The sequence below is a fragment of the Eubalaena glacialis genome, chromosome 17 (assembly GCF_028564815.1).
Source record: "Eubalaena glacialis isolate mEubGla1 chromosome 17, mEubGla1.1.hap2.+ XY, whole genome shotgun sequence".
In the NCBI taxonomy this organism is placed as follows: Eukaryota; Metazoa; Chordata; class Mammalia; order Artiodactyla; family Balaenidae; genus Eubalaena; species Eubalaena glacialis.
In genome coordinates this window covers 18,986,304-19,008,382 of record NC_083732.1, presented here as the reverse complement: position 1 = coordinate 19,008,382, position 22,079 = coordinate 18,986,304, and positions in this window count along the sequence as shown.

Sequence of the window (22,079 nt, the reverse complement as noted above, 5' to 3'; positions counted from 1 at the left end):
GAATCTCTGGGCCCCTCTTATATCCTGGAAAGGCAGCTGCTTCGTTGGCTCTGCTGGGTGAGCCCTAAAAATACTGGTTCTTCTTTCTAGCCCTCTCCTCACTCCCTCCTTAATGAGGCCTTAAATTGAGCCCCATTTTTCTGCTTTACCCAAACCAGTGTGCTTGAGACGTTTTCTCCACGTAGAGATTCTGTTTTACCATTCACTTTTCTATTCCGGGCTTCATGCTTGCTACAAGTGATGTGCAGTTTGGAAGAAAATCACTAAGTACACAGAACTCTGAGCTAAGATCGTCCGTAATACAATGATGTGGATGGAGCCTTACATGATTTTCTTATCAAAACTCCTCAAATCACTTAAGTTACAAGTGGCTGCAAAATTCGCTTATGTAGAAAGCCCTGTTTTTTCCACTCACTCAAAATGAGATGGAATCCACCTCTGAGTCGGTTATAAATTTTGTTTTCTTTCGTCTTCTACATTTTTTTTTTTTTCCCAAGAGAAACATTCACTCGCTTTTTTAGCTACCTGGTAGAGTCAGGCTGGAAAGTGAGATGAATCATCAAGTTTCCACGGCAGCTATAGGGAACCTGAGCCAGGCAACTGGACACTCGTGTAGAGAGGGCTGCTGACACCCATTCTGCCCAGATGGCGCTCACTTACTTTCCATAGCATTTTAAAACTGGGCCGGGAACCATTATTCACCCTATTTATAGCTTAACATGCCACATAATATTTACTCCAGGCTCCAATAGGAATGCTTCTTTGAAATGTCAGTGGATTATTTACTATGGTAAATTAATTAGTTGCATAAATGCTTCCCTTTTCAAGGTGGGTGAGGAGGAGGCCATTAATGCTTATTGGACTAATCTAGTATTATTGTCATTTGAAGTTCTTTTACATTTAAGAGAGTTATTACAAGACTGTCCAACTTCGCAATGCATAGTACATCTGTTGCTTAAGTGATGGGAAGCTTTTTTATTTTAACTCATGTGGGTGAAATACGACAACAGAATATGAATGCCATACATCCTGAATTAAGAGAGAATCATTGCAATTTGAACATGGAAAAAAAATCAACATTCCGTGTTCTTGGCTGGCAGTTTTAGTACACACTACTTTTATGACAATTAGATCAACATGCAAAGTGGTTACAAATGAAAGAAGCGTTGAAGGTCAATGGTCCCTAAGGAATTATTACAGTGGTTGAAGGCAGTTTTCTTCTTGGACTTCGAAGGAATTCAGCTCAATGATGAGAGTAAATAGCAAATGAGATCTATGTGGGGAATTGTCATGTACGAATATATTTCATCTTGGGGAGTGGGAGGACGTGTTTTTCCCAGTCCTGATCACAAAGGGATTATCAATATGAAAAAAATATGTAATGGAACTTAAAATATGGTGAAAGAGAAATTTTTTTCAAAAAAGAAAACAGACGTGTGTGTTTAATACTTTTCACTTCTGTGCCTTATTTTTTTTACAACAAGAAGATTTTAAGTAGGGGGTAAATTCCTGACCAAGGAAATAGCATGAAATTAAATCCTCTATATGAACAATATCACAGATTAAAAATAGTCATAATCAGCTTCTGTATTTAAAAATCATACTAATGACTCTCAAGTTTTCTCTGTACAGGCCTGGCTGTAAATGCATCACATGAATTGTCATTTGATCCTCACAGCCACCCAGGGAGATAAGTACTGTTATTCCCTCCACTTTAAAGATGAAGAAATTCAAGCCAAAAAAGCGAAATGACTCTCCCAAGGCAGAGTGATGAGGCTAGAATATGATAAGGGAAAGGTTCTCAAACTGTGATTTGGGGACCCCTGGAGGTACCTGTGACCCTTTGAGGGGGTCCATGAGGTCAAAACTATTTTGTAATAATGCTAAACTGTTATTTGCCTTTTTTACTCTCAATCTCTTACAGGTATACGATGAACTTTTCCAGATGCTACATGATGTGTGACACTGCAACAGTGTGACATTGCAGCAGAATTCTCATTCTCTCCAGACATGAGAATCCAGCTGGCTTCTATTAAGCCAGACTTCCAAGGGATATGCAAACATGGAACAATGCTACCCTTTCTCACTAAATTCTGGTTTTGTTTTGAAAAATACACTTATTTTCATAAAAATTATGTTGTTTTTGTTAATATGTAATGGGTTTACTGTTCTTATTTTTAAATCAATTAATAATAAATGTTTACATTTCCTTGGATTTAATTTATACTGTAGTAAATATCTATAGATGTAACCCATACGAACAAAAGGTCTTCGGGGTCCTCAATAATTTATAAGAATGTAAAAGAGTCTTCCCTGGTGGCGCAGTGGTTGAGAATCTGCCTGCCAATGCAGGGGACACGGGTTAGAGCCCTGGTCTGGGAAGATCCCACATGCCGCGGAGCAACTGGGCCTGTGAGCCACAACTACTGAGCCTGCGTGTCTGGAGCTTGTGCTCCGCAACAAGAGAGGCCGAGACAGTGAGAGGCCTGCGCACCGCGATGAAGAGTGGCCCCCGCTCGCCGCAATTGGAGAAAGCCCTCGCACAGAAACGAAGACCCAACACAGCCAAAAAGAAAGAAAGAAAGAAAGAAGCTTTCATTAAAAAAAAAAAAAAGGATGTAAAAGAGTCCCAAGATCAAAAAGCTTGAGAGTAACTGAAGTACGGTCTTTCACATCCTATAAAATGAGTATCAAGATATCACATACATTAAAAAAAAATCAAATACACTGATGACAAAAGAGGTTGTGATAACACAGCAGGATCTACATGTTGTCAAAACTCTTGATGGAAAAACAACAACAACAAAAAAACCAAAAATCAACCTAAGGTCCAAAAGTTTTCAACACCTGAATATTCTGATACCTGACTTTGGAGCTGAGATTTAAAATTTGAATCTAAATGTGTCATTTGGTTTTTAAGGGAACAACTGCCTAGTGTTCCCTCTGCCTGGAATGTCTCCAGTAGTCACGGGCCTCACTTGTTCACTTCATTCCAATCTCTGCTTAGATGACCAAGCCATCCTACCTAAATCAGCAGCCTTCCCCATCTCCTCCATTCCTCGCCATCCCTTAACTTGCCTTATTTTTCTTTATAACAGTTCCCACATCTAACATATACATTTTTTGCTGTGCCGTTCACCATCACATGAATTGTAAGCTGTATGAAGGCGGGGATGTTTACCTTTCTGTTCACACTGCAACCCTAGTACTCAGAACAGTGCCAGAAAAGTAGCAGGTACTTGATAAATAAATATTTGAATAAGTGAACAAATGTTTTATGTAAAAAAAATAATATAATGGAAGAGCAAAAACAAAAATAAACTAGGTGCTTTAAGCATAAGTTATCCAAACAAATCACCAATATTGAGCAAATACTCAAGTGCCTGGTTGTCACAGAGACAATACAATAAGTTTACCACATTATTTTCTCTCCCTGGGCTCACATTTCCACCTTCCCTTGCAGTTGGGTCTGTGGGACTGAGTTCTGGCCAGTGCTTCTCAACCTCAAATGTCCATACGAATCATCTGGCATTCTTGTTAAGCTGTAGATATGAATTCAGTAGGTCTGGGGCCTGCAATTGTGTATTTCTAACAAGCTCTCAAATGAGGATATGCTTCTACTATCTGGACCATGCTTTGAAGCCTCTTCTACACCAAGCCCTTAAAACTTGTGTCTTATAGAAACAATGACACCCCATTAGCAATGAGTACACCTAACACCCAAATCTTGGTTTCTCCAATAAAAGGAACCAGGGCTCCTTGGAGAAATGGCTGATTCTAGGATTGGGGCAGAAAATATGAACCTGAAGGATATTGTTGTACCAAAAAGTAAGGAAGTGCTTACTTATGTCAAAGGGACACAAAAGGCAACTGAAATAGTCCCAATGGCCAAAGCTGGAACAATTTGAGTCACAAAATAAATAAAGAAGTATTGAATTAAAACGCAAAACATAAAGCAAACATCAAGAGTCCATACTTATAGGACTTCCCTGGTGGCGCAGTGGTTAAGAATCCACCTGACGATGCAGGGGACACGGGTTCGATCCCTGGTCCGGGAAGATCCCACATGTCACAGAGCAACTAAGGCTGTGCGCCACAACTACTGAGCCTGCGCTCTAGAGCCTGCGAGCCACAACTACTGAAGCCCACACGCCTAGAGCCCGTGCTCCGCAACAAGAGAAGCCACCGCAGTGAGAAGCCCGCGCACCACAACGAAGAGTAGCCCCCCCACTCAGCGCAACCAGAGAAAGCCCATGGGCAGCAACGAAGACCCAACGTAGCCAAAAATTAATTAACTAATTAAAAAAAGAGTCCATACTTATATAAATGAAGTATTGAATAAATTAATAAATGGGAAAGAAGAGAGAAGCCTCCTGTGCAGAAAAATTCCAAATAATTTATGTATATACCCCGCCCCCAAGGAGGAGAAGCATAACTTCCCACTACTTAGGTGTGGGCTGTGCATCATAACTCATTCCAGAGTATAGCATGAAAAGGGGGAAAAAGAGTAATTTTATAGTGGAGACACCTGACAAACACTACCTCAGCTAAGTGATCAAGGTCAACATCAATAGTGATAAATCATGTTGAGGGTATGCACCCTTGATATGATGTGATAAAAATGGCATTTTACCTCTGTGGTCTTCCTCTGCAAAACATATAAACCCAGTCCAACCATAAGAAAACCACCAAATTCCGACATAGGGGCATTTTACAAAATACATGGCCAGTACTCCTCAAAACTATCAAGGTCATCAAAAACAAGGAAAGCCTGAGAAATTGTTGCAACCCAGAGAAGCCTAAGCAAACATGAAAATGAAATGTCATGTGGGATCCTGGAATTTTTTAAACAGGATATTAGGTAAAAAAAATAAAGAAATCTGAATATAGACTTTAGTTGATGATAATGTATCAATATTCGTTCATTCATTGTAATAAATGTTGTAATAATAAATAAAACCATACTCATATAAGATGTTGATAACAGGGGAAACTGGGTACAGGGTTTATGGGACCTCTCTGTACCACCTTCTCAATTTTTCTGTAAATCTAAAACTGTTCTAAATAATAAAGGCTTTGTAAAATTTTTTTCACATGATCCCCAGATCTCCCTTTCCCTTCCAAGAGGGATCCGCATGAACCTGAGAGTAAGGGTTGCTTAACTTTTGTCCCCTGGGGACTTCACTTGCCTTCCAATGCCAGCCCTGTTCTGAGGCAACCTTTGAGGATGGCTGGTGCAGATCTAACAGCTATAAAATGGAGGAGGGCCACGTGACCGGGTAAGTGTGAAATAAATATTAAATGTGTTAAGCCATTGAGATTTTCAAGTTGTTACTGTAGCACAGCCCAACCTACCCTAACTAAATATAATCTATATCAGGGGTCGTAAATGATGACCCACTGGTCAAATTCATTCTGCAGATTATTTTTTGTATGGCCTTGTTGCTAAGAATGATTTGTACATTTTTAATGGGAAAAAGAGGAGAAGGAGGAAGGGGGGTTGCCTCTGGAAGGCAGGGGGAGGGAGAGGAACAGAGACCATGGGTGGCCCAAAAAGCCTAAAATATCTACTATGTAGCCCTTTATAGAAAAATTGTGCTGATTCCTGATCTATACCCTACAGACTATCCTATTAAACAAAAGTTATATCTACATAACTGAACTCTTAAAAGAAGTTCCTGTTATCACACAGACCCTGCCAAAAGAGCCCCTAAACCCACGGCGCTCCCTTTATTGCTTAAATCTATTCAGAAAGGAGCTAGACTTTAAGAGGTTTCCAGTGATTACAAATGCATATCAGTTATACCTCTCTACAAGAAATGCCTTGAAAAATGAAACATATTATTAAGCATCTAAAAACACATTTATAAAGTGAACCACATATATTTAATTCTATTCATATTTCAGTCAAAAGATATTTTATTTCCCTTGTACTATAGAAATGGACCCTTTAGGGCTTCCCTGGTGGCGCAGGGGTTAAGAATCCGCCTGCCAATGCAGGGGACACGGGTTCGAGCCCTGGTCTGGGAAGATCCCACATGCCATGGAGCAAGTAAGCCCGTGCGCCACAACTACTGAGCCTGCACTCTAGAGCCCGCAAGCCACAACTACTGAAGTCCGCCTGCCTAGAGCCCGTGCTCCACAACTAGAAGCCACCGCAATGAGAAGCCCGCTCACCGCAAAGAGTAGTAGCCCCCGTTCACTGCAACTAGAAAAAGCCCGCATGCAGCAACAAAGACCCAACGCAGCCAAAAATAAATAAAAATAAATTTATTTTAAAAAAAAGAGAGAAATGGGCCCTTTAAAAATGATACATTACTAATTTCAAAAGATGAAATTTCAATCCCCATAAGTCCAAGAAAGAAGGCGCTTCATAGGTGAATGTGGTTAGTTGTCTGACACATTTCCCAGTTAAGCATTCATTCCAAAGAGTATGAAATTAAAGAGAAATGCCCCAATTTGACCATGTTTTCATAATTCTTCACTGTGGGATACTTTATTCTGTGAAACAAAATCCCAACAAGTTAAAATCAAACTAAGAAAAGAAGAAACTCAAAATTAATGAGGAAAACAAAAGAAGCTGCATTATGGATCTGACAGAATCTGAGAATTAGTGCCTACATTTTGATTCAGCAAATTATCAATTACGAAGTTATTAGTTGAGCCCTTACTCTGCACCTTACACTCTACTAAGAGACTCTCCCTTTAGAAACGTACGCTTGACTGAAAAGACATACACAAAGTAAAAAGCAAAGCGAGGACTTCCCTGGTGGCACAGTGGTTAAGAATCTGCCTGCCAATGCAGGGGACATGGGTTCGAGCCCTAGTCTGGGAAGATCCCACATGGCGCAGAGCAACTAATCGTGCGCCACAACTACTGAGCCCACGCGCCACAGCTACTGAGCCTGTGTGCCACAACTACTGAGCCTGCGCACCTAGAGCCCGTGTTCTGCAGCAAGAGAAGCCACCGCAATGTGAAGCCCGCGCATTGCAAGGAAGATAGTCCCCACTCGCCACAACTAGATAAAAGCCTGCGCGCAGCGACGAAGACCCAAAGCAGCCAAAAATTAAATAAGTAAATAAATATATTAAAAAAAAGCAAAGTGAGATGAGTTTACATATGGAAGTTTGTGTGTGTGTACCCACACACAGTCATGGACAAACAGCCTATGGTTCAAAGCTGGGTTTGTAAGCAATTTAGGGGAGGCTTAGAGTACATTTGTTCATAAAAAACAACATTGAAAATGCTGGGTAGGTTCTCAGCTGGTCCACAAAAGATAAATTTTGTGCTGTTGGTAGAATCTCAGGTGCTGCGTTAGAAATTCTTAATTAAATAATGGCACAACTTCCTCTAAGATACGGCCCTGGATACGCTGACCCGTGAGCACTGCTGCGTATTCCCATGTTTGTGCTCCGGTCTGGTTCAGCCAGACAGCCCTCTCTTATCCTGGGCCCACCCAAAGCTGGCAGGCTTTCAGAGCCCCCAGATGTGACCTACACAGAGGCAGATCCAGATTTTGCGGGACCTGCACTTAAAAACTTTGGAAGAAGCCTCCTTATGAAAAATAGTACAAAATTACAAATATATTAGGTACGAACACTATACAAATTGCAGTTTTTAGAAAGCTGATAAATATCACAAATATCAGAAAATTCAAAAAAACATGTTGCATTAATTAATGCCTAACCCACCTCTATAATATTTTTCCCAAGGTTTTTGGCTACACACACTATTATGACTAATATTTTCTAAACAAAAAAAGAAGGAAAGAATTCATTGTTTTGTTTTGCATGGTTGATCAAATTTCTTTTTTTACTATTGGTAATTTAGAAAAAACTTTTTGGTTTAATTTTCAGGATTGTTGTTAAATTTAGGAAAACTTTTATCAAGTTTCTGTCTTAATTCCATGGTGAGATTTGGGGGCCTTTCAATTTCCTTATGCAGGGATTGATTTTGTATAATATAATCTCTGAAGTTTGTGGGCCGGTATGTGGGACATCTGCTGCGCTCCACGTGAGTCCACTTTTTTCTTCCCACTCTTGCTGTGAGTCACTTGAGGGTAGGGCCGTTGTGTATCGCCTGCTTTCTGTCCGGGCTTCTCTGCCTCTGTTGGGTCTCCTGCAGGGACTTGTTCAACCACCTGCCTCATACCCAACCCTGGAACGTTTGAGGAAGTTCCAGCCTGTGGGGCAACTCTTGACCAGTGAGGATGGGGAGGGGGATGCAGGCTGGTAGATAAATCTTCTTCACCTGTTTGTCTCAGGCTGACGATGCTGCATTAAACATAATGTCCTCACACACAGACTTCTCAGGTTACGCCCGACAAGCATAGGAATTCTGATAAACTATATGTTGTTTAGAGTACATTTATAATTATATATATTGAGTTATTAAGTATATGCCTAACAAAAGTGAACTTTTCATTTTTGACCAAACATCTATGAAAACTGAATCCTCTACTTCTAATTATTACACATCTCATGACTGAAGAATTTTCCATAGACCAGCTTCTACCTCCCTATGGAGCTCTGGCTCCACTTTAAACCCTGGTTCCCTCTACATCCCATGTACTTCCTGGACCGGGGTCCATCATGTACGTTCATAGGTGGGTAGAACCTCTGGCCCTATCTATGGCTTAAAACCAGGATAGTAGTGTCAGTTTCACCATACTAGGTGTGAGTGAAAAATATTACCTGCCATATCAGTAAACAAAGGATGTTGCAGCCATCAAGCCATCACATTACAGCCGCCCAGACAGTGAGCCCTGAGGGAACTCAGCATGGAGACAAACGGGCTGTCCACTGCCAAGCCCATCTAGCAGTCAGCCGCTGCAGCCATCCCCGACAGTGCACCGAAAACACAGGATACTGGCCCCAGATAGCTGAGGTGCATATCAAAGGAATGATTTCAGTGAGCCCGGACTCTTGCATCTTCCCATAGAAAAGTGCTAAACTCCTTAACTTGAGATATCTGGCTTTCTTTAATTAACAGTAATCTTTTGATGTTCCGACTACCTAATCTTTGTTGCAAAAACTCCATATATCCTGGCTCCCCCTTTGCCTCTTTGGAGCAGTTCCTCAGAGTGATCTGAGAGTCCTGTCTCCTGGGCTTGAAGTCCTCAGAATGTCTGCCGAATAAAACATAACTCTCAACTTTTAGGTTGTGGATTTTTTCTCAGTCGACATAGGTAAGTCAGCAGAGCGGCTGTAAACCATACAAATATGTCCCATTAAACTAATCTACATGAATCCCCAATTCAACTTCCCCTTAGCCAGATCCCAAGAATGCACACAGCCCCTCCAAAGTCACCTGACTCGAGGGGACATGGGATCCAGAAGCCAGAGTAAAAAGACAGCAGTCATAACGAACTGCAGTTAAAATATTTGTTTTTGCAAATTTTACAACATATGACCATGTAAGTACATCTCTAGGGCCCTCCCAGGGCCTCGGAGGGGGCCCATGTAGAAGAGGGTCTTGAAGCTTAAGCTTCAATAGCCTCAAGGCTTATCCACCTCTGGGCAAAGGTTGCCTCCAAAATCAAACATTCCTGTGGTATAGCATGGCCTCTGGAGCCACACTGCCCTGGGATAGCATCCTAGCTCCACAACTTAGTAGCTGTAAGATCTTGGGCAAAGTTCTTAACCTTCATGATTCACTTTGCTCCCCTGTAAAATGGAGAACATGAGAGTCCTACGTCATAGTGTTATGACGATTCAGTGATCGTTGCATTAAGTATTCAATAGATATCAGCTATTATCTCTCTTTTTAATGACAGGGGTGCAAAGGCAGCAACTTATCTTTCATTATGAAGGGAATATGCTGCCCTGCCCCCGCCCATCGTTTAGCAGGTAAACTCCAAATGCTCAGTTTGCATTTGGAAGGCGCCTCTTCAACCTCCTTATCTTGCCATTGAAATCAGTAATCCCATTTCAGTGACATCTCCATAAGCAATTCTGGCCTTCAGAGAATAGTCACTAAAGAGCTTTTCAAAGATCCAGGGCCCCCTGTCAGCTGTTTTATTTCTCAAGGTACTGCAAAGGGAAGGTCCCCTGTGCCTTCCCGAGGGGGACTAATTACCTGGTGGCTGACAGATTACACAGGATAAGTTCACCCCAGGGTTCCTCACTCTTTGAATTCCTTCCTCTACCTGCTTACAAAAGATTTGTAGCTCATCAGTTTCATTTGATGGGAGCTGCTATTGAAACCAGCTTTTTCTGGTCAACTAATCAAGCTAAAAATTGAAATGATTCTCAGCTGCTGAAACTAGTATGCTGATTCCAGGATCTCTGGTAAACCCAGCCTTAACAATAAGCTCAGTCTGATTTTACATTGGATTTCTCCCCCTTTGGTTGGGAAGCATCTCATGAGAATTCATTTCTACATATATTCTCCAGGATTTTGATGATAGAAGTTAACAAAGTCCTCTAATTCTTTGTTATGGATGTCTCCCCTTCCTGGCTTAACTTTGTTGTCAGCCTCCTGGAGCATGCTTGGGTCTGACTCTGGTTACAGATTTAGAGACAAAGATAGGTGGGGTGGAGGATGGTAAATGGCTGAGAGCTGACAAGAATTGGCTTCGCATTGGGAGGGAATTGCAGATTTCAACAAGGGTCTGTCCCCTTCCTCCACAACACAGGTACTGGGCTGCTTTTACCGATAAGGAAGTCTCACTGGGGGTCTGGGATTCCAGCTACCTCCTGAGTCCATCAGATCCTCTTCTACTTCCTCATTCTAATTCTTCCTGTAACACAATGTTTTTCCAGTTTGGTTGGTTGCATGCAGAATTTTTTAAACAGAATAGAACAAAAACAGCAGAACACTTTGCATACAATAAAGGTAAATACTGTTTCATGACACCTTTGTTTCAGTTGTATTGAGAGGGGGGTGTGTGTGTGTGCCCTCACGCCCGCGCTGGATCATGATATAAAATGTATTTTTTATAAGGGCTATGGCCAAAAACATTTGAAAGCCATTTGTGGAAGAGCCTTGACAAAGCTGTAGCTTCAACTAATGTAATTCAGCAACTTAAACTTTTGAATTTGGTTTTGGGCGACCTCAACCATTTAGTTTCAGGTGGTAAGAGATTTTTTTAGTGAGGTCCTTTCAAGTTAAGGGGGTGCAATCTTCGGCTAAGGGTTTATATACTTGGGCTTATTGTTTGTTCTCTTTCTTTAGGTCTTCTAGTGCTGTTAGAAGAAACCATTCCACCCACTACTCTTGAGTTCTCATGACATCATACTGTACTGTGTCCGTAGTAATGGGATTCCCCAAATCTTGCCTTCAATGAGTGCTTCATTTCAGGTGACAATGGACAATAATTCAATGGGTATTTGCCACTTCACATCAAGGGTTGTCAGAATCCCATGACTAATACGGATGGAATTTTCACTGCCCTACTCCCAACTTTAGTTTTTCTCATCTGAGAATCTGTTGTCTGCATCACACTCCTCATTACTAATTTCTCTTTCAATTGATTTCAAGCAAAAATGAAAAAACCAAAAACACAAAAAACAAAACTCTGAATAACTTAAGAGGAAAATAAATATACACTGGAAAATATTGAGTGCCTGCAATGCTAGAGAATATTGGTAAATGGGCTGAAACTAAATGCAGTTTCTGGATTCCGTGCCAAGGTTACCACCTTAAAAACATTTCTCAATAATCTCTGTATCTTCATCTCTTTCCATTAGAATCCGAAATCCTAGGCAGGAGCATTAGATTGGCTGAGCATGGTCGCACGGCTGCATCTTTATTTTGGGGACATGAAAGAATTCCTGTGGTTTATAAGAGGTGAAGGAAGGCCCTGCCCAGCATGAAGATGCAATCTTTGGCCGATCCTCAAGAACATAGAGGAGGTCTGGATGTAGGGTATCAAAAAAAGTCAAATGCCTGCCAAAGCTTCTGCCTCACTCTTCTGCAACTCTATGGGTTTTTGTCCCTCTTTCGTACTAAGCTATGAGCTACTCTAGAAATTATCTTGCTTTCCTTTGTATGCCACACACTATGTAGCACAGTGCCTGGATTAAAGTAGGTGATTCAAGGGACTTCCCTGGTGGCGCAGTGGTTGGGACCCCACACTCCCAGTGCGGGGGGCCCGGGTTCGATCCCTGGTCGGGGAACTAGATCCCACATGCATGCCGCAACTAAGAGTTCACATGCCACAATTAAGGAGCCCATGAGCCGCAACTAAGGAGCATGCCTGCCACAACCAAGACCCGGTGCAACCAAATAAATAAAATAAGTATTTTTTTTTTAAAAAAGAGTTAACAGAATTTTTTTTTAATTAAAAAAAATAAAGTAGGTGATCAAGCAAAGTGTTCGGTTATTGTGTTTGTTTTCTTTTGAATAAGAGAACTTGTAGAGCTCTTGACAGACAACCAGAGTCAAGCTGACATACTAAACTAATACAAACAAAAACAAGATCAAGAATAGTTAAATCTCCCTAGACCCAGCAGCAGGTCACACGGAATCCATAAGGGACAAAAAGCCAGGTAGCTAAGACTAGCATCCACCCCAGGCTGGGCTGCACAAAGGAAAAGGATGCAAGAAGAGGTGCTGAGAAATTGTGGTTAAGCACATCTGTGGTTAAGTCAGGATCAAAGTCTAGAATCTAGAAATTCAACTACTTTTTAAAATCTTATCCTGTATTATTTTTTAAATAAAAATTCCCTCTGAATTACTGCATTTTTTTCAACTGCACCAAAAGGGGTCTAGGCTAGTGTAGCTACCAGAGTGAGGCTCCCTGAGGGCTCGGTGAAGCTGAGTGGCTCCGTGGAGATCTCAAGAAGGGCCAGCTGAGCTAGAAGGACCAGGAGGTCAATGAGGGTTGATGGGGAGCCCAGATGATTCTTTTTCCCTTGGGATCACTCACCCGGGGGGGCCAGGGAGGCGGGGTTGGGGTGTTGGAAGGAAGAGGAAAAAGATCCAGGGAGAGAGGCAAGAAAGTGAAGTCAGTGGGGATGGAGAGAGTGGTGGTCACAGTTGGAGATGAATTGGAGGGACAGACGCCAGACAGCCATCTCCAAGAGAAAGAAATGTGCCTCAGTTGAAGGTCATGTTCTAAACTGTACTGTGGGAAACAGACAAAAAAATGGGCAGCATAGTGAAACTGTAGGATTAGACAATCCACAATTGGGATGCCTAACTCCTAAAGGACAGATGTCTGCAAACTCCCCCCGTGTGCTTAAACATTTATGGTTCTCTTTAGATATGTCAGAATTAGTCTCACTAATAATTGGAACATTTCCTTTGTCTCACCTCCTCTCGGTTCTGGATGTTCCTATGAGGTAGAAAATATGAGTCCAGTTATTTCAGAGACAGGGATTTGGGATACTGAGAAGGTGGCCTGGCCAGAGTCACACTGCAAACCCTTAGGGCTTCCAAGTTTAGAACTCAGGCTATGGCCACTGCTTCCTGGTTTGTTGACGAAGATACATGAATGATAGCTTTTTATAGATGTTATGACTCCTTCATAAGTACCAGTCATTTTAAATTCAAAGAACCTTTCTAATTTCGGTCATCCGCTGGACGCCTTGGACATTCTTGCTGGAAAGTTAGTATCTCTTGGTGGATGGCCTTCACACCAGACTATTACATCTATTAATAGTCATTTTGGATCTTTCTCTGGCCAAAAGCAAGTAAATGTTCCAAGTTTAATTTGCAATATGCAGAGATGGGTACCTGTTCCTCTGGAAACTAAAATATTTTAAGTTTTTTATGTCTCAAACTTTCACCCAAATAAGACAATTTTGAATAACACCAGGGACCTGCTACTTCTTAGCCTTATAGGTTTCATTACAATTTTACTGAATCTAGAAAAGAGGCCCTAAATAAGCCAGATGGCTAGAGATATCAGAGTATGAGTTAACATCAAAGATATTTTGACTTGCAGTAGGATTTGCTATTTGTCATGGTTTGGGAGAAGCTTAAAAACTTCTGGGAATTGAATCATGTCTTGAAGAGGAGCAGCTTAAATCAATGTTTATAGTGTTTCTTTACATGTGTGAATTTGGTCCTCTGAATCACCAATATTTTCTAGCCAGGTTCCCCTTATGATTGTTATGGGCTTGACGTTATTTTATATTATTGACATTTCCCAGGCCTATTTTAACCTGAAACATGTGTCCTCTCTCAATTACAGGCAGAGCCTATAACTTAAACTTCTTTTTATTTCTCTAAAATATCTGGTCCAGTACCTTGCATTAAGTGGGTGCTTGATAAATATCTGACCATTGATTGAACCAGCAGAACCTGGAAATGTGGAGGAGATGACAAGCAATGGAAGAGGTGAGCAGAGCTGCGAGCCCAGCACCCAGAGGTTTCCAGTGACATCGGTCACAAGTCATCAGTCACTCCAGAGAGGGTGACACCCGCTCCTCATTTGAAGAGAATGACTTGGTCTTTGCTGTTTGGGGCTTGTCTCCCACCCCTTCTAATTTCATCTGAGAAATCTGATTGGCCACTCTCTGTTCTGCTCACCCCTCCTCCTGACTCTTCTCTGTCCCACTCCTGGACTAACAGGATAGCAAAGTCACTGAAAGGAAATACGCAAATACGGTTGTCATGTGTGCAATCGGCATCACTCTCAGAAAAGGCATGCCAAGTCCAAAGGGGTACACGCTGTAGAGACCCAAGTCATGGATGCTCCTTTCTGAACTGGGGCTTGGACAAGTAAAACCTGAGTCCAGTCCTTCAAGGATGTCTCTGATTGTGATTCATAGTAAGAAATGTATATTTGGTCTTCATCCCCATTTCTGGCACAGAACTCCTGAAACCCTTGGAACTGGTCTTTTGTTATGTCAATGAGGTGACTTTTGGAAAGCTCCTAAGGTTGGGGGCATTGACAGGGGAGCCAACCACATGATTCGTAGGTGGGAACTTTCAATCCCATTCCACTGACCTCCGGGGAGAGGAAAGAGGCTAAAGATTGAGCTTAATCACCAATGGCCAGTGATTTAATCAACCATGCCTATGTAATGAAGCCTCCATAAAAAAACAAAAAGGATGGGGTTCTTCTGGGTTGGTGAACATGTGGAGATTTGGAGAAGAGTGGTGGGCTCAGAGAGGGCATGTAAGCTCCATGCCCTTTCCCTATGCCTTGCCCTATGCAACTCTTCCATCTGGCTGTTCCTGAGTTATATCACTTCATAATACACCAGTAATCTAGTAAGATGTTTCTCTGAGTTCTTTGAGCCGCTCTAGAAAATTAATTGAACCTAAGGAGGGGGTCATGGAAACCTCCGATCGATAGCCTGTAGGTCAGAAGCACAGTTGACAACCTGGACTTGTGATTGTTGTCTGAAGGGGCAGGTGGGGCGGCGGGGTGCCGTCTCTTTTGGGACCGAGCCCTTAACCTGTGGGATCTGATGCTATCTCCAGGTAGATAGTGTCAGGATTGAGCTGAATTGTAAGACACCAAGCTGGTATCAGAGAATTGCTTGGATGTACGAGGAACCCCCCCTACCCATCACCACGACGTGGGAATTAGGTGCAGAATCATTAACGTCCTAAAAGCTAAAGGCTGGTCCCATATTTGGCCTGATTTATAAAAGATCTGAAGAACAGCTTAGTTTCAAGACCAACCCTAGATTTAATTCCAACACAGAGCTGGACCAGTGAACTTAGTTTGGTCTAATAGTCCCAGCTGAACTCAGAATTAATCAATTTAAAATATTTACTCAGGAGCTACACTGTCCAAGACACGAATGAGGTGTATACAAAGATGAGACAGGTGCACAGACACACTCAGTATCCTGTCTAGTGGAGGAGATAAAAAAACATTCCTGACAAATTATAAAACAACCTAAAATGCGGTAAATGCCGTAGAAGAGAGACACAAGGGAAGTGCTGTGAGAATTCTAAAGAAGTGAAATTTTCTTCTACGGGGACAACAGTCAGGACAAGTTTCAAGCCAGCGTAGCACAGACATAGTTGGGTCTGGGCCAGGGCTAGACAGGTGTGAAGGGACATAGTGAGAGATGGGGTTGAAAAGGGATCTTATGGGACTTTAAATTATTAAAGGGGCCTTAGGGGACCTTACATTCTTGATCAAGGAACGTGGGTTTCCTCCAGGGGAAAGAAGGAGGCATTCTAGGTTTATAAGTAGAGGCGTGAACTGACCTGAAGAGATTAATCCAGCGGCAAGAAACAGAAAGGACCAGCTTGAGGAAAAAGTCGACACAGAACATAGCTAAGGTGCTGCTGGTGGTGGGATGAGGGAGTGTGTGCAGGAATGGCAACCCCAGGTCTGGCTCTGCTTGAAGGTGAGGAAGAAGAAACAGCACCCTGGGGCTCCGAGCTGGGATGCAGGAGTTAGGGTAGTGTCTTGACTTCAAGACTGAACACAAGTGGAAATCAGAGGGCAGAGGAGCAGATACTGCACTGAGACAAGCGGAAATATAATTTCAAGAGAGTATAGTGAACAGTGCCAGCTCCAGGCTTTTCTAAAATATTTCTAAGACCCTTATAACCAGGAAAGGATATAGAAAACATGTATTTTTTTTAATAAAATATTTTTTCTTAACCCAAGTATACTTCTAGTTTGCCTGTTACCATCCTTTTTGATATTATTGCCAAGGTAGAGGAACTTTAAATTTGAAATTAATCTTCAGATCTCCTTTCTTTCTATCATACTGTCAGCCCAAACCAATGGACAACTCCCATGTGTTTTCAGGACAGGTCTGTGGATGAAGAAAAGTCGCCTGCCATGTCAGAAAACAAAGGATGTGGGGCCATCAAGCCATCAGCCACTGCAGCCCCCCAACTGTGCACCCTGAGGGGATTCAGGATAGGAAAAATAAAAAAACAAAAAAACAGGATACTGGGCCAAGATAGCTAGGGTGCATATCAAAGGAATGATTTCAATGAGCCCAGACTCTTGCATCTTCCCATATATAGAAAAACGTTAAATTCCTTGAGATGTCTGGGTTTTTCTTTTTTCTTTTTTTCTTTTATTTATTTTATTTTTGGCTGTGTTGGGTCCTCACTGCTGCGCACAGGCTTTCTCTAGTTGCGGCGAGCGTGGGCTCCTCTTCGCTGTGGCGTTTTGTTGCAGAGCACGGGCTCCAGGAGCGCGGGCTCAGTCACTGTGGCTTGTGGACTCTAGAGCACAGGCTCAGTAGTTGTGGCGCACAGGCTTAGTTCCTTCGCGGCATGTGGGATCTTCCTGGACCAGGGATCGAACCCGCGTCCCCTCCATTGGCAGGCGGATTCTTAACCACTGCGCCACCAGGGAAGCCCTGGCTTTTCTTTAATTAACAACAATCTTTTGATGTTCCAACTACCCAGTTGCAAAAACTCCTATATATCCTGGCTGCCCCCTTCCCTCTTTGGAGCAGTCCCTCAGCGCTATCTGAGAGACTCTCTTCCGGGCTTATGTCCTCAGGACGTCCTCCGAATAAAATATAATTCTCAATTTTTAGGTTGTGCATTTTTTTTCAATCAACAGGACGAAACCAGTGTTTCCTTCTTATTTCACTTATTAAAGTTTAAACTTTATTTTTAAAATATCTACCATGTTTTCCCAGTATTTCTAAAGAAAATGTATTTGGGAGGGAAGTTTTCATCATCTCTAGGTGTCTATTCCTCCCCTCAGGTTTACAAGCTATTTGAAATGTGCATGTTTTTCACTCCCCTCACCAAGTGGGTGAGGGACTTCTTCCTCTTCATTGGCCTCATATTATTCCTCCCAAATTCTTCAGATACTATGTGATGTTTATAAGAGTCTTCAATACTTCTTGTTCTTTTTTTCTTTCGTGCAGCTCAATCCTGTTTTTTCACTAAGGGCCAAAAGAAACTCCAGGCTAAGAACTCTGGTAGCTGGTATCTCTATAGCAATTAAGAGAAGCTATGAATTCTGGATTTGTTGCTTTGTTTTGGTTGTTAACATTTACCAAGCCAAATACACAAAGCCAAGTGAAAAAAGAGGTTTGTTTATGGATTTCCTGCCTAAAGAAAGCAAGCCTCACTGACCCATTGTCCATGGGTTCTTCTAGGAGCAGCTGCTATAACCTCAGAAAATGTTTTGGATGTTGAATTTCTACCAATAGTTGTCACCCCGTTACTTCCTTGCCCACTGGGCTATTTACTGGTGATAAATCCCCAGGACTTCTCCTTTCAGAAACTCTTTTTGTCTATCTTATCCCCTCTCCTCTTCTCCTGATAAATTACAAGCATAGATGTATACATGAATAACTACTGTCTTCCTATGTGCAGGTAACTCCACTGTCAATCACCGTTACCTGTAGACATGACCCTCTTAACCCCACTCTGCATTTTGGAAACTCCAGTTCCCTGCAAAGTTTTCCTCTTCCCTGTAACAATCTGTGTCTTGGAGTGATCAAGAGCTCCTCCTCACAGCCATCGCCCCCCTCCCCTGCTCAGGCAGCACTGGTGCCCTCTGCTTTTGAGGTGTGCGTCCCACTCAAACTCGAGAGGGTCCCTCCATGTTGTGCCCACTGGCCTGGCATCAATGCCAAAGGGATAGACCTGAAGGACAGCAGAATATGCCACCCAAAGTATGACTGTAGGAGTTCAGGACATGCTTCCCCAAAATATACTGCCTTTGTATATCTATTATTTTGTGCTGTAGGCATTTGAAAACCAGCAAATGCAGGGGAAAGCTTTCTCTGAATTCCCTTTATCTGCCTAAAGACAGATCCTCTAAGAGGAACTCGAATGTCATAAATCCTCTCCACAGGAGTTTCACCAACCAGGGAGCACTGACCTTTATCACAGGGGAGGAGACTAGAAGTTGACACCACACTCAAACTTTGTCACAAACTGTCATACATCACATGTATCCTTCTAAGGGCCCGTTCATCTTTCCTAAAAATTATTTACTCTCCCCTAAGAGACCTACATCCCCCCTCCCTTTCCCCCATTAAGATGGTGTTGATATTACGGCAATCATTTCACAATATGTGTATGTCAAATCATTACGCTGCACCCCTTAAACTTGTACTGTGTTGTCCATCAATTATATCTCAATAAAACTGGAAGAAAAAATAATAAAAATAATAATAAAATTTTAAAAATTTTCAAGATGGTGTTGAATCCTGAATTCTAAGGCGCCTCACAAGTTACTCATTTTTTCCCAAGTATCTCCCTTGCATACATGAGGTATACAGGTCAACAAACTTCTGTGTAGTTTTCTCTTGTTAATCTCTCTTTTATTACAGGGGTCTCAGCTACCCACTCAGAAGGATAGAGGGAAAATTAGCTTTCCTCCCCCACATACCAAAGCCAAGGTGTTGTGACAGAAACCAACGTAGCTGACACTGGATGCTACTTCTGCCCCCATCTGAGGGCAAGGGCATTGGTAGCTGAACCAAGGGCATCCTTTCCCCATTGTTTCCAAAGCTTTTGATGCCCCTCTTTGCCACTGGCGAAGCCTTCTCCTCCTCCCCCTCCTCCCGCTGCCTCTGTGGAAGAAATCAGTGGCGCTGGGGGCTGCCACCAGAACTGGAGAACCCACTGGCATGCAGGAGCCCCCAACATGCCAAAGCTCTGACACCCCCATCACTCTGCGGGTGCGGATGTCTCTCTCCAGCTTTGTTATTTTGTTGCCTCTATTATTCTGCCAGCCTCTCAAAACAATGCTGCCTTGTACTCCCAACGTTTCAAAGAGAGTCTGTGCAGAAATAGCTCTCCCCACCCCCTACCCAGGAATTAAGGGCTTCCCTTCTCTTTGGCACCTGAGGTGTAGCTAACTGACCACAGCCTGCGGCCTGCTTGAATCTCTCCTCCCCTAGATGATTTATTTCCAAAGAGGTTCAGCTCCTCAGGCGGACAGACACCTTCCAATGTGCCCGGACATTTCTGAATCCTGAGGAGAGATTCTCCTCATCTCAAGCTGCTCTCCGTGCCTCCCAACCTTCTTTATTCACAAGACAAGGGAAGGGGGTCCAGGGAAATGACCTGCAAATTTGCAGGTGCCTATAAGAAGGGAAAATGATTTTTCATTCTCTGGGCCGGCATTAGCTGAGCTGAATTAGCAGCAGGACCACTTACTTCCTCCCGCAGAGAGAAACAGAACCTGCAGAGCTTCATCTGAGGTCCTTAGCATTTGGAAACACACCCAAACTTAGCCAAGTCGGCTTCCATCCAGAAATTTCCGAAGTTGAGAGGGTTGGAGGTGTCACCTGCAACAACAGGATGAGATGGAATCACGGTGAAGTTAGTGAGCCTGGAAAAAGGATGGGGGGCCCTCCACCCCACCCCGGATCCCTGCAGCCTTCAAAGGGTGAGCAAGAGAGAACAGAAGCCATGGAATGTGCCCGAGGACATGGATGAAGGGATGTCCCATCTGGAAAGATGCTTAGGTTTGTGGACCACTGTCAGGGACCCAAGAGAGGCACAGCTGGCCCCTCAGCACCGGAGGGGGTTGGGATGCAACTGAACTTGGCAGCGACCACCCTAGTTGACCGAAGCCACCAGCAGCACACGAAGGCAACTGAGCCAGAGTAAGAGCAGGGCAGCCTCCCTCCTCACGCAGCCTCTTCCCGGGGAAGGTGAGCCAGCCGTCACTCTATGCCTCCTCCCCACTACGTGGGAGTAGCTAGAGCCTGGAACAGAGCAAGGGCAGGGGGAGGCCCTGGAAACAGACCCGTGGCTCACTCACACACATGCGTACACACACATACATGCACACGTACCCCTCCAACGTACGGGATTCAGAGGAAAGATGGAAAGGTAGACCCACCCTCCCCCTTCTCCGAGTCCCCTGAACCAAAGCCTGGATGGGGTGGGCAGAGATTCAAATTGTCGATAAGATGCAGCTTTAAATTAGATGAGGCTGTCCTGAGTTTAAATAACTGAAAATGACTGGGAAGCTATCAAATCTGCCCAAGACGTATGTATGGGTTCTGTACCAGGGAGAAGCAGAGATCCAACCTTGCACAGTAGGGGCAGTGACTGGAAGAAAAGACAACTGCATCCTGCCCAGTTCACAGTAAACAAGTTACACGTGCGATACCCTCTCTTAAACACACCTCAAATCTAACACCTTTCTTCGAATCTTCTTTCCAGGGCTTAAAGTTGTTGCACAAGGCTGAGATTAGAAGGAAATACAGTAAAATTTTCAGGAATTTTTTAAAAAGTCTCGACTTGGGGCTTCCCTGGTGGCGAAGTGGTTAAGAATCCACCTGCCATTGCAGGGGACAAGGGTTCGAGCCCTGGTCCGGGAGGATCCCACATGCCGCGGAGCAACTAAGCCCGTGTGCCACAACTACTGAGCCTGTGCTCTAGAGCCCGCAAGCCACAACTACTGAAGCCCACGCGCCTAGAGCCGGTGCTCCGCAACAAGAGAAGCCACCGTAATGAGAAGCCCACGCACCGCAACAAAGGGGTAGCCCCCGCTGGCCGCAACTAGAGAAAGCCCGCGCACAGCAACGAAGACCCAACGCAGCCAAAAATAAAAATAAAAACAAACAAAAAGTCTCAAATTGATCTGGCTACATTTTATATCCACAAATTACCCCAAGATGGTATTTCGCCCTTGCCATCATCTCTGTACCTTCTACGTGGAAGCTGTGGCTGTGCTGGGATAAAAACTATGCATATGGAGAAAATATAAATAGTGCAAAGTATTCTCGTTCCTTCGTCCTCCCACTTTAACCACTGCTCCTGCCTCTGCCTCAAAAACACACTTGGAAAGAAGAAAGCCTTCCAATAACAGTTACTAAGATTACCTAGACATAAGGAAAAAGAGTAACCCTGATAATTATCAGTGACCACATCAATCTTCCTAGGTTACTATCTAGGGAGATTCTATGAGTCTAAATTTGTATGTAAAAGAGCATTTGCCACAGAATTTTTAAAAATAAAGGATTTTTATTTAATGATGTACTTATGTGTAAAAGTTACAAAGACTTAAGTCAGAACTCCTTACTCTTCTTTTTGTTCCATGGCATTTATCACCTTTTTTAAAATCACTTTATATTGAGGTATAATTGACATACAAAAGCTGTCTATATTTAATATGTACAGTTTGATGAGTTTGGAGATAAGTATACACCCATGCAACCATCGCCACAATAAAAGCCATAGGTTTCTCCATCATAAAAAAATAAATAGGGCT